This window comes from Genypterus blacodes, unplaced genomic scaffold (assembly GCF_046128005.1).
Source record: "Genypterus blacodes isolate CSIRO-AG114 ecotype Tasmania unplaced genomic scaffold, CSIRO-AGI_Gbla_v1 ptg000067l_1, whole genome shotgun sequence".
Taxonomy (NCBI): domain Eukaryota; kingdom Metazoa; phylum Chordata; class Actinopteri; order Ophidiiformes; family Ophidiidae; genus Genypterus; species Genypterus blacodes.
This window is the reverse complement of record NW_027466879.1, coordinates 13214757-13228076: the sequence shown is the minus strand read 5'-3', so window position 1 is coordinate 13228076 and position 13320 is coordinate 13214757. Positions and strand designations below refer to the sequence as shown.

The 13320-nt window shown below is 45.8% G+C and overlaps 1 non-coding gene across 1 annotated transcript; it reads right to left on the bottom strand.

Annotated features, from left to right (window-relative positions):
• Positions 1-7825: 7825 nt before the first annotated feature.
• Positions 7826-7917, bottom strand: trnar-ucu (transfer RNA arginine (anticodon UCU)). Its single transcript is given in 2 exon segments — positions 7826-7861; positions 7881-7917. It is a non-coding gene; the product is annotated as a tRNA-Arg (tRNA).
• Positions 7918-13320: the final 5403 nt, after the last annotated feature.

Sequence of the window (13320 nt, the reverse complement as noted above, 5' to 3'; positions counted from 1 at the left end):
GTTTTGATTTTAAATCCTCTATAGATACACACAAATATGCTCCCATTCTCAGTAAGATTTTAAGTGATGTTTTTGGGGATTTCAGATACAAAGTGTACTCATGCTGTTGCAGTACACATGCAGGCGCCTCTACTGTACATGTACTTCTGATCTATTATACACACACGAGTACACGCAAGACAGAAGTTGTACATACCGGCTGTATACAGTGAAAGTGAAATGGGTCATAGGTAGATCACTGCAAGGTTCTGTGCTGCGGTGTAAGACGATGGCCTCCAGTGAGCTTGTCTCTGAACGTAGTGGGGGAGATTATGATGAAAGGAGCAGAGAATGAGATGACACACCCTGTCTTCATAATTCGTTGCTTCATGGTGAACAGAGGCATTAATCGTCCGCCTTTTTTCTCTCTGGAGAATCGTACATGTCACACCGCACAGTGCCTCTCTATGAGTCAGTCACCTCAGGTGTTTCGCATGCACATCAATGGAGGCTTGGCATGTCGTCAGATTACTTCATCCACGGCAGCTGGGATCACAGAGGAAAAATGTGATTGATAATGCCAATCAATTGTGCTTTACTTTGTAGGAGAGTTTCCCCTTACAACTAAAAAGGTGGAATGGGCACGTTGCCTTAAGCTCTTTCCTCTAAATTCCCACAATTATATTTCAATGGAGAGTTCTTTGCATTTCTTTCCAATGCTGCTCTACAGATGTACGATCCATTACATTATATTGAAACACCACATTTCAGTGTAAACCATGATTGCTATGTACGATCTGGTCTCGCAGCTCAAAAGATTCACACTCAGAACCACAACTCCTATGTCTATTTTTTTTATAGGTGAATGCTTGATGTGTCATGATTTCATCCATGTAAATGTTCACATATTTGGCAGCCTCCACTGACGACAGACAATAAAACAGGAATGAGCTTTTGCTTTGCACGGCAGGCTGGCAGTCAGCTGTACCCAATGTACATCAGATGTGGAGAGAAGAGCTTTTATCGTGACCCGAGATCACATCTGACCCCGGTTTCACAGTTTTGAACAAGAAAAGCAACAATCGCCAAAACTGAACCGCACAATCATCAGACTGCCATTTTGGGGCCTTTCCCATAACCCTTAGCACTTGGTAATTAGTCAGCAATTGGAGATAAAGCATGTGATTGGGAGTGAAAACAACGTGGGGATTGCAGACTGCGGTTTGGAATCGCAAATTCCTCGGGGAGACACAAGTCTGTCACAGGAGGAAACGCTTGATTTAAAGGCGTTGATTCGGTAAATTACGTGTTCTGAGAGACAGCGCAGGAGTTTTTAATTGCAAACATTAAATTACAGACTGAGATACTGCGGTGTGTACTGTGTGTATTTAGCAAAGACAGACTCACAGCTGCACTTTTGGTCATGAGTGCCAGGAGACATCAAGACATCTACTTGTTCATGGTTTGTGTTGTCTGAAACCCTCCGTCTCTTAGAAATCGTCTTCGTCGAAACTGTTACCTCTGAGCATATGGCTATCTTTTTTAGGTTGACTTTACATAAAATAACATGGTTTTTAAAATAAATATGCACTTTTGGGCCTCTTTTAGTTTTTTGTTCAAATCCTTTAACTACAGGAAATCTCCTCGTCTGCCTGCTGCTACGGATCTATTTTCATGCACAAACTCTAGATATCTGCATGTATTACATCCTCTTATGCTGTACAGAATGTTACATATATCAAATATAACAGACCTCTCCTATTATTTACTTAATTTGTGTTATTTTACCGTACCAAATCCCCCTCGCCTACAAACAAGTTGTGATATCTGCTGCGCTAAATTGCTGTCGACATTATTCTTGTTATTATTCGTGGCTGCAGTAATCTAGTTGCACCGAACAGATCTGTGTCTTCTATGTTTGGGCTTGGCAGTGGTGTCGGCACACTGTATGTTGATGACTGCGGACAGATGTGTGTGTGTGCGAGCACTAAATGATTAGCTCTTGATTGTATGTGTGTTGAATGCCTGTGTGACAAGTGCTTGGTGGGGGCGGAGGGGCGGCGGGGAGAACTACGTAATGTCAACAAACAACAACAACAACAGTTACGCTGGCTGCCACTGAGCCTCAGCTATGTTGTAATTAGGAGTGGATGAAACTGCGGGACAACGTCGCCTTTAACCATAAGCAAACATTTCTGTAAGGCAGAGGGAGGAGGATTACAGGCAGAAACTAAACGTGGTCTGCGTTTGTGCTCTGCGTGCCACATGTCACCGCTTTCTCTGGCCACTGAGCACGGCTCCTCTGCCACTGGCCATTTTGGGTCTGCAATCCAGATGTGTGATATGGTCACCTTCAACCACTCAAGTGACTCCCTCCTTGTGCGTGTGTGCGTGTGTGCGTGTGTGTGTGTGTCTGAGCATGTCTGCATCCTGGATTATCCTCCAGTCTATGCTGCCTCCCACTGGTTGGGTATGACACTGACTCTTAAAACTCTCTGTTTAAGACCATTTACATACACTGCTCTATATTTCTCTGAAGTTTCTTTCAATTCCCCTCTGCAACACTCTCTGATCTGTTAGTTTTTATAGCTACACCATCATATCTGTATTACTTGTGTGTCTCTTCATGCACTTTTCTTCCCAAATCAATCCTGACATTATTTTATAAATTTGATTATTTTTTTGCAAATGCTGGAATACCCACTTAATTCTAAAATAAGGTTTTGTGGGTCATTAAAATTCATTCCCATACACATGAAAGATATATTTTCCTCCCATTGGAACTCAAAAGAGTTACATAAATTATAAGCAATGGATGCAAATCCAATCCGACCAAACGTCTGTATTTTGCCATGTCAACAAATGAATATTTTTTCACTGCAGCTTGCACTAAAATAAGACCACCACGCCAGCAAATGAGTTTCAGGCTCTGAGCTCTACCACCATGTCCTGGCATGGAAAAGCATATCTGAGAAAACTTGTAAACAGTCGACCATAATCATATGTACCCGAAAAGAAGACATGATTAATCTAATCCCTGCTTGTCTGAAAATGCCAGAAAACCTCTCTCTCTCCTCTGGAAAGCAATCAACGCGGGCTTGCCCTGTGGATATACATTGTAACGGCTGCGAAAAAGATAGAAGCGAGAGAGTTTTATCCAATTTGCTAAGATGATCAGGTTACAATGAAGGCATGCTGCGTTTAACCCATCAGAAGCTACAGCCTGGGGATTATTGAGACCTGTTAACTGCCGCGTCTTCTCCATTTCCCTTGCACATTTCAGCGTGACCCCTGTGCATCCTCTCAAAGATAGATCAAATTTAACAGTTTAATTGGCTGCAATAAAACAACACAAAGCCGACTTTGTTTTCCAAATAGGGGAGTTCGCTGCCAGGATCGTGGGCCTGAGACTGTATCTCACCAGGCCAGAGAGGCTATGAGTTCACATTTGGGCCTGACCTTCTGCATTCCTGTTCTCCATATTCCACCGCCTCCTCAGGACGGGGAGGCCAGTCAGGTAGGAGTGGGTCCTTCGCGCCGACAAGCAACAGCAGCAGCAGCGCGAGAGAGGTGGGGAGTGAAGGAGCGAGGGGGGGGGCTCGAATGCGGACAGAATGGTTTGCTCAGCAGCCTGTTGCTTGGGTTTGTTTGGAGCTGCGGTCCTCGCTGGAATATGTAACCAAATTCCTTTCCCTGTCCCACAATCGGAGTTTGCTGCCAGCTTCCCTGGCAATGAGGCCCTGAATTAGGGCCAGTCCTCCTGCTCATCCCACAAAGCCTTTCATGTTCCCAAACCGCAGCCTGAGCGAGGCGCCTTGGTTTCAACAGCAGCAGACCAGCATATGTTTGCCTAATTCCTGAGACATGATGACAGTGGTCTCCTAGCCACGAAAAGACAGCTTCACTTTTTTCTCTCTTTATCCTACAATTTAATTATTATTTTCTGTTGTTGATGACTTCCAATAGTTACACACCACATGTTTTCTCATTACAAATGTTTTTATTCCTTTTTTTTTAATATTCGCCAACCCCCCCTATCCCACACCCCCCAAACCCTTCCCCCCCTCCCTCCTCCACCCTCAGTCACCCTTCCCTTCCCACAATGCTTTGCTAGCATATGACCCTGGAGCTTTTTTTAAAAACCCAAAGGCAGCAGCAGGGGAGGTTTTTTCATTGCCCAGCAGGAGATGGAATTATAGTCGGTTATTACCCAGAACCGCGAGGTGTAAGGAAGGATCGCACCGTGCTGAGAGGTGGACACACTCTTCCGGCCACAGGTCACATCTGATTACCCCCGAAAACCAGCCTGGATGTCGTAAAAGACCAGAGCGTCAGTGAGCAACACCCAGCGCTGCTCCATGATGCCCTGTTGAACTCATATTCACACTTACTGACGCCTCGTAACTGCGTCATATAATATGTATTTTTGGTGTCTGGGGTGACAAAGATTTAAGAAAGTGGGATTTGAGAAATTTAGCGCACATCAATCACACAGTGTAATTAAATTTAAGCTCCTTTGAATAGTTCTTGGATACACACATATCCATGTACTGTAAATATGCAAGAACAACACCCACTGACATAACACGATCCCTTATTGACCTTCTTTCCACATTTACTGGCGCCTCTGTGCTACTCGGGTGTCAAAAGATTTTGTCTTTGGGTGCGAGCGGCGGTTTTATTGATGGCACCACAATCTTAAAAACCCACGAGAGAAGCGTCGCTCCTAAATGCACGAGCAATCTACGCCTCCATCTCTCTCTCTCTCTCATTTTAAGCGCGGGGCCTATTTTCTGGTTAGGTGAGACGCGGAACCACAAATGTGTTACAGAGCCGAATGAATGACAGCCAGGAGAAATAAACGACAGAATAGCAGGAAAATAATCAGACTGTAGTGGCGTATAATGGTTTGCTTTGAAGGGGAAGGTATTCATATTTTCTTCTCTTTATTCACTTTATCAGTAGCTACGCTCTCTCCCACCCCAGGCCAGTTTTTCGGGGGGGGGAGCTAAGACTCCTTGGCTGGCGTCGACTGCCTGTGGCTGTCGTTGCATGTGTTTAGTTTCACCGCTAGTTTCCTATGGCTTACTGTTGCCCTGCTCCCCTCTCAGATGGCGTGTGACACACACTTATCCCAGGCAAATCTGCCCGTCCCATCCTGCCAAGTCAAACAGCTCTCTGTATATTGCTGACGTCTAACCCAATATCTTTGGACTTTTAAAGATGTGTGCCTTTTTCTGCTTTTTCGTGTACAAATCTGACCATAGTTTCAAACACTCAATCATTAAATTCTCAGCGCTGCTTGCTGAAACACTCTGAGTTTATTTTATTCCTGCATGTACAGACAGCCGCAATACATTTTTAGCAGCCGTGGCAGGAGCCGTGTGTATTTTAACGCGCTGGCCATATGTGGCACCCTGACCTCTTCCATAAACAGAACAGTCTGCAGAGCACCGTGGGTCTGTTTCGCCAGTTTGAGAGAGGAAGAGAAAGAGGTGGTAAAAGGGTGCTTGGGAGGGGTTCTGCTGGGCAAGTTTATGTGGAAGCCGTACCAGAGCCGCTTCCCTTTGAGGAAAGATGGGCACAAGTTGAAACTCTGCTTTTGACTGAGGTCCAGCTCATTCTTGTATTAGTTAAGCCAAAGACTGCGTCCTTCTGTTCACCAGAAGGTTGACAGGATATATTTGAAAGGACTTCCATGTCCTCAAACTGTTAGGAAGGAGCCAAACCTTCACACAAGTCCAAAGAAATGGGACTGTTTCAAATCCAGTCCTCCTTTGTCCCCTCTGGAGTCTTGGACAGGGAACAGTGGCGAGATAGAACAATTAGCTCTCCTTGAATGAACAGCTCTTTTTCTCTAGAAACAGATGATTAGCTTCTGTGTTTATGGGGTCTTTGATTGATGTGGGTGGTCAGAGTTGAATGCTAGTCAATCTAAGAGGGCCCTTGGGCATGGCAGGCCTATCTGTGGAGCGGTCCTTCTACCTGTGGGTATCAGGTGTTGTGGTAGCTTATGTGGGGGTGGGGTGAAACAGGGTGGGGTGTAATTACACATGCATGTGAAAGAAAGGCCTCTGAGGGTAATGAGGTTTGGAGGATGCCGCCATCTCAGCGGGTGGTCCCTCCCTCCGCTTCGACAGCGATCCCCCTACCTCTCTGTCTGCGGCCGCTCACGCGAGTCGGCCCCGGGTCCCCCCCCCCCTAGATGCCCCCTTGGTCCCCTTCTCTCCAAATGCTTGGACAATCGGATGGGCTTCAGTAGGGGCCTGGAAGCGGCGCCCACCCCAGTCGCTTCAGCCAAGCGGGCTCCCATGCTGGCTGCTTCCCGACATTTCATCACATTACATCAGATCAAAAGCAATAAGCTAATTACAAACGACTGTGGGCATGCAAGCAGTAAATACAGAATCAACATAATTGATTTAATCCTCTCTATGCTAAGTGAAAAACTTGTCAATGCCTGGGCCAAAATTACAGCCCCCTTTTCCAGGGCAACAGCGACAATTCGATGAATTAAAAGATCACATGAAGTTCATTCATCCAAAGTAAATTCCGGTGACGCCAGCAGAATTCATACTAGAAACGCTCAACAAAATGGGAAGGAAGTCATGTAATCTTAGGCCTTGGCATTACGCTTAGGACATATTTAGACTTACTTGTTTTGTTTGTTCATCTGTTTCTTTCTTTGCCATGAAGAGGTTTTTTGCCCGCGCCTTTCCTCCATCATTTATTGCGAGTGCAGAGAGGAGAAAAGGATGTTTTATGCATGCTTCAATGTGCATCTTAAAAGCAAAAAAGCATTAGGAATGATACTGAAAATGCAAAGGGTTTTCGTCAACGTTTACTTATTCATGACGCTCCGAGAAAAGCAGCGTATTTTAGAGCAAATCCATGTTATCATTGGGAGAAGCTCCCCCGCAGAAGTCATTTTCCACCTGAGGACATGTGCTTTAATGACAGTTTGAGGTGGTGCCGCCGGAACAGAGATACAGGCGTGCATGTTCACAACACATGCAATATCAAAGCAGAGGGGAGGAGGGGACTTCTCCTCATGAAACTTCTTGCTGCAAAATCAGGTAATGAGTCTTCTCTCGTCGTCTCCTTTTGAGCCATCGCGTCGCCGTGTAGATACCAACACACGCGGAAATAATTGGAATGTTTCCCACCTTACAAGCTGCTCTGTTTGTCCACCTATTTGCCCTCATGTCAGTGACTGAGCTCCCTCGTGGATTGTTAGGCGTTCACCCTCACAGTAAAGTGTATTCTCCCTCTTTGTAACGCTCTCTTATTATTATTGTAGTGTTAAAATCGGCTGTCTTTGCAGGGAAGTTATTAGCCCAAACTCCTGCACAAACATCTGACTGTTGATTCATAACATAAGCTGCAGAAATTCAATAAGCAAGGCAGCTTATAAGTAAGATAAAGCAGTAAACACAACACTTTAGCTTGCTGTCACTTCCTATTACGTCCCATACAATATAGACTTTGACAGGGAAACATTAGATGGTATTTGTGATCGTAGTGTTTGTGGCGTGCCCCCTCTTCTTCGTCTTTTGCTCTGTGGTGGCAGCCCTCTCTCTGACCTCTCGTGTGTCACACGGCGCTCCTTTCCAGCATTGTTTTCCTGGAAGACGCCGACCATGGCCGGATCATGAACTACGAGCCCCCAAACTCAGAAACACGCCGCGAGTTTGCAGCACAAGTAAGCCACCTAATGGACAGCAACGGAAACAATCCCTGCATGAAGGTTCTGTCTATGTATTTTTACGGACTGTGATATTGGGCTATACAAATAAAGTGACTTGATATAAGGAGTGTCTTGCTGTACGGTGCTGCCCAAAATCCTCGACTCTGGTGGGACTCGAACCCACAACCTTTGAATGACTTATCTCATGTTTGACTAGAAGTCCAGTGCGCTATCCATTGCGCCACAGAGCCACACAAAACATGTACACCCAGTGATCCCGCATCAATCTATCTATCTATCTATCTATCTATCTATCTATCTATCTATCTATCTATCTATCTATCTATCTATCTATCTATCTATCTATCTATCTATCTATCCACAGCAACCAGTCTCCTTTGCTGTCTGGTGCTCATTATTTTCTTAGTTATCCCGCGTAAATAACCTCAAATTATCCATAAAAACATAATGCCTCGCAATTCTCCCACTCCCTCTTCATCTGGCTCTGATTAATGCTTTTTACGGCGTGGAATTAAATGTGCTGGAGACACGACCCATCCGTGTATGGGCCCCAGAGGAGGGAGGGAAGGGGGAAAAAAAATTCTCTTTGTTTTCTGTAAGGGACACGTCGCTCCTAACTGCTTCCATGTGGCCTCACTCAGTATGGATCTGAGGAGCGAGGTGGCAACAGATAATAACGCAAATAAAACGCATGGCAGTTAAAGCAAATATAGCAGCTGCGCCGTTTGAAATCTTTCGTCGTCACTCAGTGGGTTGCGAAGGCGTGTGATCGCTGGAATGGGACAGAGTGGAGTGTGATAAACTTACAGCCTCACTTATGGAAATGTTTGCGTGAGCTCTTGACGGATGAGCGGCGCTTGTGTTTGCCGCAGTCTGAGAGAGTTCCCTATCTGCGCCTACCAAGACCACAGTAGCAGGTGTCTAATGTGACCATTTTGGTTATTCAACACATGAGTCCATTATGGTCGCTGAGCCGTGAGAAGAATAGTACGGGGGGGTGGAGGAGGGGGAGGAGGAGGAAGAGGGCTGCTCCTTTAAATGGAATCTTTAATTTCACAGGCCTCTTGATATCCCCGCCGCAGTTGTGATTGTGTAACAGAAAAGAGGAATCAAGGCTTTTGAAAGCACATTAAGCAGAAAGCAATTAACCAACACACAGTAGTTAATTTTTGTATTAATACTTCAACAGCTGCTGCAGATTGCTTCCTCATTTTTATCTCCGCTCCAGCTGTTCCTCCACCGACAAGAACATTAAAGAGGATTTGTCCGTAATAAAGTGGCTCCATATATAGATACCTCGCTGAGAAACAGAAGCCGTGGGGGAATGTGGATTTACATATGGAAGAAAGAGGAAAAAAAAACTTCGGGGAAAACGGACATCTTTTCAATACGCCGCCGCCGGTCGTCTTTTCTGCGAGCACCTCCGACGTTACGAGCCGTTTCAAAGCCCCTTTTTCTTGTCTGCCGAGTGTTGGCGTTGGTGTACATTTCAAAGTCCTTTATTGACATCCTCTACAGATGTGCTGCTTGGAGGGACGTTTGTTATATTATGAATTGGATACTAAAGGCGAAGCCCAAGAACATTTGATTAATACTCATACATATGGTTCGCTGGGACGTACTGGCTGGGTGCAAGTATTTTTGTTCTGTTCTCAAAAGAGCCAGAAGGCAAAGAGAAGGGGGTGCGGGGGTGGGAGGGGGGAGAAATTAAATGACTTTTATAATATCTCTCTGGGCAACAGCTTTCCATATTTGCAGAATAATGTGGCTTCTATTTCTGTTTCGGAAAACTAAATGTGTGTTTTTGGGATGAGCCGGGGCGAGAGAGGGAGACAGAGAGAGGGAGAGAGAGAGAGAGAGAGAGAGAGAGAGAGAGAGAGAGAGGCCTGCTTGCCTGCTTGCCTGCCTGCCTGCCTGCCTGCCTGCCTGCCTGCCTGCCTTTCTGCCCATGGGGTCTGAGCTGACTGTCAAAACAAACATACCAGGAACAAGTTGAGACGGGCTGCCACCAGTGCCACATCCGTCCTGTCTTAAACCAGCGTAAACCACAAGACATGTACTTATGCACCCAGGCAGTTGCCACACCATGCCACATGCCTGCTTGATTAAGTGAGCGCTGGGTACGGTTGAGTGACAAGCCTCGGGACTCGGGGAAGAAAACGCTTCCCTCTCTCTCTCTCGCTCCTCCTTCCACCGCTGCCCCACTCTTTCTTCTCTATTACGTCAAATAAAGGGGTGAAACCGGAGCAGAAGCGGGGTTGATATGAGAGTCATTAGGGTCAGAGGTCAGGGCTGTCTCATGGCAGGGGGAAGAGAATTGTTAAAACATGGAGATTAGATGGGATTTGATGTGTTGCTCTGTTACTTAACGCAACCGAGAAAGTTGTTGACACTTTGTGAGGATTTATAGTTCGACTTAACCGCAGAAATGTTCAAGTTTTAGCTGAGATGACAGTTTTTTTTGGTTATTTGTGTTTTGGGATTCACAGCACTAATTATAACAATATAACAAGGGCATTTATGCCTTTAAAACCATTGCAGCATTTAATCCCTTTGCTGAAATGATTTATAGAAGATTTTATTTTTCTCACACATTTCCACACATGCCATATTGGCTTGGTTGCTTAAATGCTTATTGTTAATGAGAGAGATGCACAAGAAAGAAAAGTGCAGTGTTGCCATTTTCGCCGTGCGGAATTAGTGGCAAACATTATGAGAGTGCGAGCCATTAAAGAAAGAAATAAGTCTTAATTTATAGCTACGGTCTGTTTGTCATTTGACTTGGCTACTGCTTTGTTGCATAAGCATGTGTGTGGAATAATTATGGACAAAGTGTGATGGGATTTATAATAGGGGATGAGGATGATGAAGACTGTAGAGGAGGAGGAAGAGGAGGAGGAGGATGGGGGGGGGGAACTGCGGCCTTCGGCAGCAGCGCCTCCAGATGTGTGGACGGGGGCCACAACCCTGTGTGGTTCCACTTTAAACGCGGTGGGAGATGAACACAGCATGTGAAGTCAATGCACCACGTCCAATGGGTGTTTGTGCGTGTGTGTGTATGTGTGTGTGTGTGTGAGAGAGATAGAAAGGCGTAGGAGGGGAGGGGAAGGGGAGCAGAGAGATGTCCTACCTTCATGATCAAATCCCTCAAATCCAATGTCAAGTCCGTGAGTGTGTGTGTTCCAGTGGATGTGGCTGCTGGACGTTGCTTCCTGCTCAGCCTCTGCTGGTGACACAGGCTACCTGATTTCACCCTGCTACCTCTCCATTGATACACACACATTTCCCCTGTTCGCCTACATCTCACATTCATATTAAAACAACGTTGCTTAGTCCCTCTCGACTCGGCGGGTTATTCCCAATCGTTCCTTTAAACTTCCTTTAATCCTCAGCCGAGCACCTCCGCGTCCGATCAGACTGGTACCGCACGGGCTACTCTCACCCAGGGGGGCCTGGATGGGGCTCAGGGGAACCAGGTGTTACTTCCTTTCGGCTCTTTCTCCCGGACGATGAAGGCGGCGCGTCTGGCCGGAGGGATGGAAGGCATTAAGGCTCCGGCGAAGGCCTGAAACTGAAGCGATTTACCCAGCTGCTTAACATGAGAGCGCGGCGAAACCAGGAAACGACAAGTCATATGAAAAGCATAGCAGCACATTTATTAGGCCCCATTTCCTCTGTCAGAAACAGGCCACGTAGGCAGCTCACCCCCAAAACAGACAAAGTGTGATTTGTGTCAACATAAAAACTGGCACTCTTCACTTTTTGTCCCCTTTCTATTCTTGTCACTATATTTTATTATGGGGCCATAATAAATGATTTGATTGACTCCTTGGTACCAGCTGCTGCTGCTCTCTCATGTTAGTTCTGCTGTTGGTAATAACAGAAATACATGCAGCGTGTTGACTGTGAAGTGTCATTGACTGGTTACAAGGCCTGCCACCACACACACATACACACCCAAGAATGTTGGCTTCTGACAGTGCCATGGCTGTATACTTCTGTGTTTTGGCTCTGACAACCATGTCGGATAAATAAAACAAAACAACTTAAGTCCAATATCAGTGTGGGTGAGATCTCTGTCGCCACTGTTCCAGCCACCCACATGGAGGCCTCCTGTGAACAGCTGTAGGAACACGGCTGTAGCTGTAGGAACACGGTGGCCCCTTTGCTGGAACTCCGGGCCACACTTTTGACTTTCCCATAACTCCCAAAGTGTTGCGTTGGGGCTTTACAGGCTGATATCTACATATATGTGAGCGCAGCCTTTTACACGGCCCAAACAATGTGCCCTCTTTGTTCTCTGTCAGCCGCTCTGACTTTCCTCTCCTCTCATTCAACTCACCGAGCACGTCCGCTGACTTTCCTGTGATCACCTGTGATACACTAATCGAGCGCAGAGCCTTTGATGGCCTGAAACAACAGCTGAAATGATGATCGTGTACTACGCCTGGTTGTGAAGGTCCAAAGAGGGGGGGGGAAAAAGATGGCAAGACTGTTCACATTTTGTTCTAAAAAGCTTTCCTTTGATTTTCCCATTTCAAAGTCTGGTATCATACAAATATGTTGGGCAGAGATTATGCCACCCCTCCCCTTTCCCCCGTTTTATACATGCTGCTCTCATCATTGAGAACGGAGTATGTCCATAATAACTTGCACATGTCCCACTTTTGTCTTTGCGGTTTTCATTTGGCTATAAATTGAAGGTAGACACTTTTTTTCGGTGCCTCTTTGGGTGACGTGTAAGACAGGTTTAAATGGATGTAATTTCACTTTGAAGCAACTGTGTGACTCATTAAATGGTGCCTGTTTGCGTGTACACTGCTAGCGGTTTTTTGGAGGCAGCACGAGGGCCCGGCGAGTCACCGTGCTTCAGGTCCGCAGCTCGGGGGAGAAAAAAAAAGGAAAAGACATCTGGCACCCATTCTGGTGAGAAGGCGAGTGCCAACAAGAACACATTAGGCGACGGACCAAATGCTCGCAACCTCAGTCTAACACGGAGCGCATGACAACCAAAATCGAAACCTTTCGGCAAGTTTCAGCATTTGCACTTCATTCCCGCGTTCTGCTGCTCTAAGAAATTTCCCTTTCCTGACGCCAGAGCTGTTTCTAGTGAAACTGATCCTTATTGAATTATGAAGGAAGTATTGCACAACCATGTTGCCCAGCCGCTATCAAATCCACTGTGGTCGGCATGAAGGGGATGGTTAATTTTTGCATTAGAGAGACCAGAGATGATTTGCTGAGTGGCATGTTGTCACTGCTCCTCAAATGACCCCTAAGCCCTTCTGGTTCTTATTGGTTTCACATCCCATCCCTCTATTGCCAGCTTTGAATAAAACCCACATTCACAAAACATACACAACTCCTCCAGTATCCCCAAAAGCAGCATCTTCATCTCTTTCTTATTTGTTTGAAATCCCTCTTACCTTGAAAAGTGTAGTGTGGAAACAATGACCTCAGTGTTCCACTTTCCTCATGTAGAAACTCACGCCATCCTTCCAAGAACCATTTGTGGTTTTGAAACGGTCCGATGTATGAAAATATTGTTTATACACATTTCTGCTTTTAAAGACACAATTAAAATTTGGAATTCACTGATTGAGGGACTCAGTTGGGCTCTTTCATGATCAATA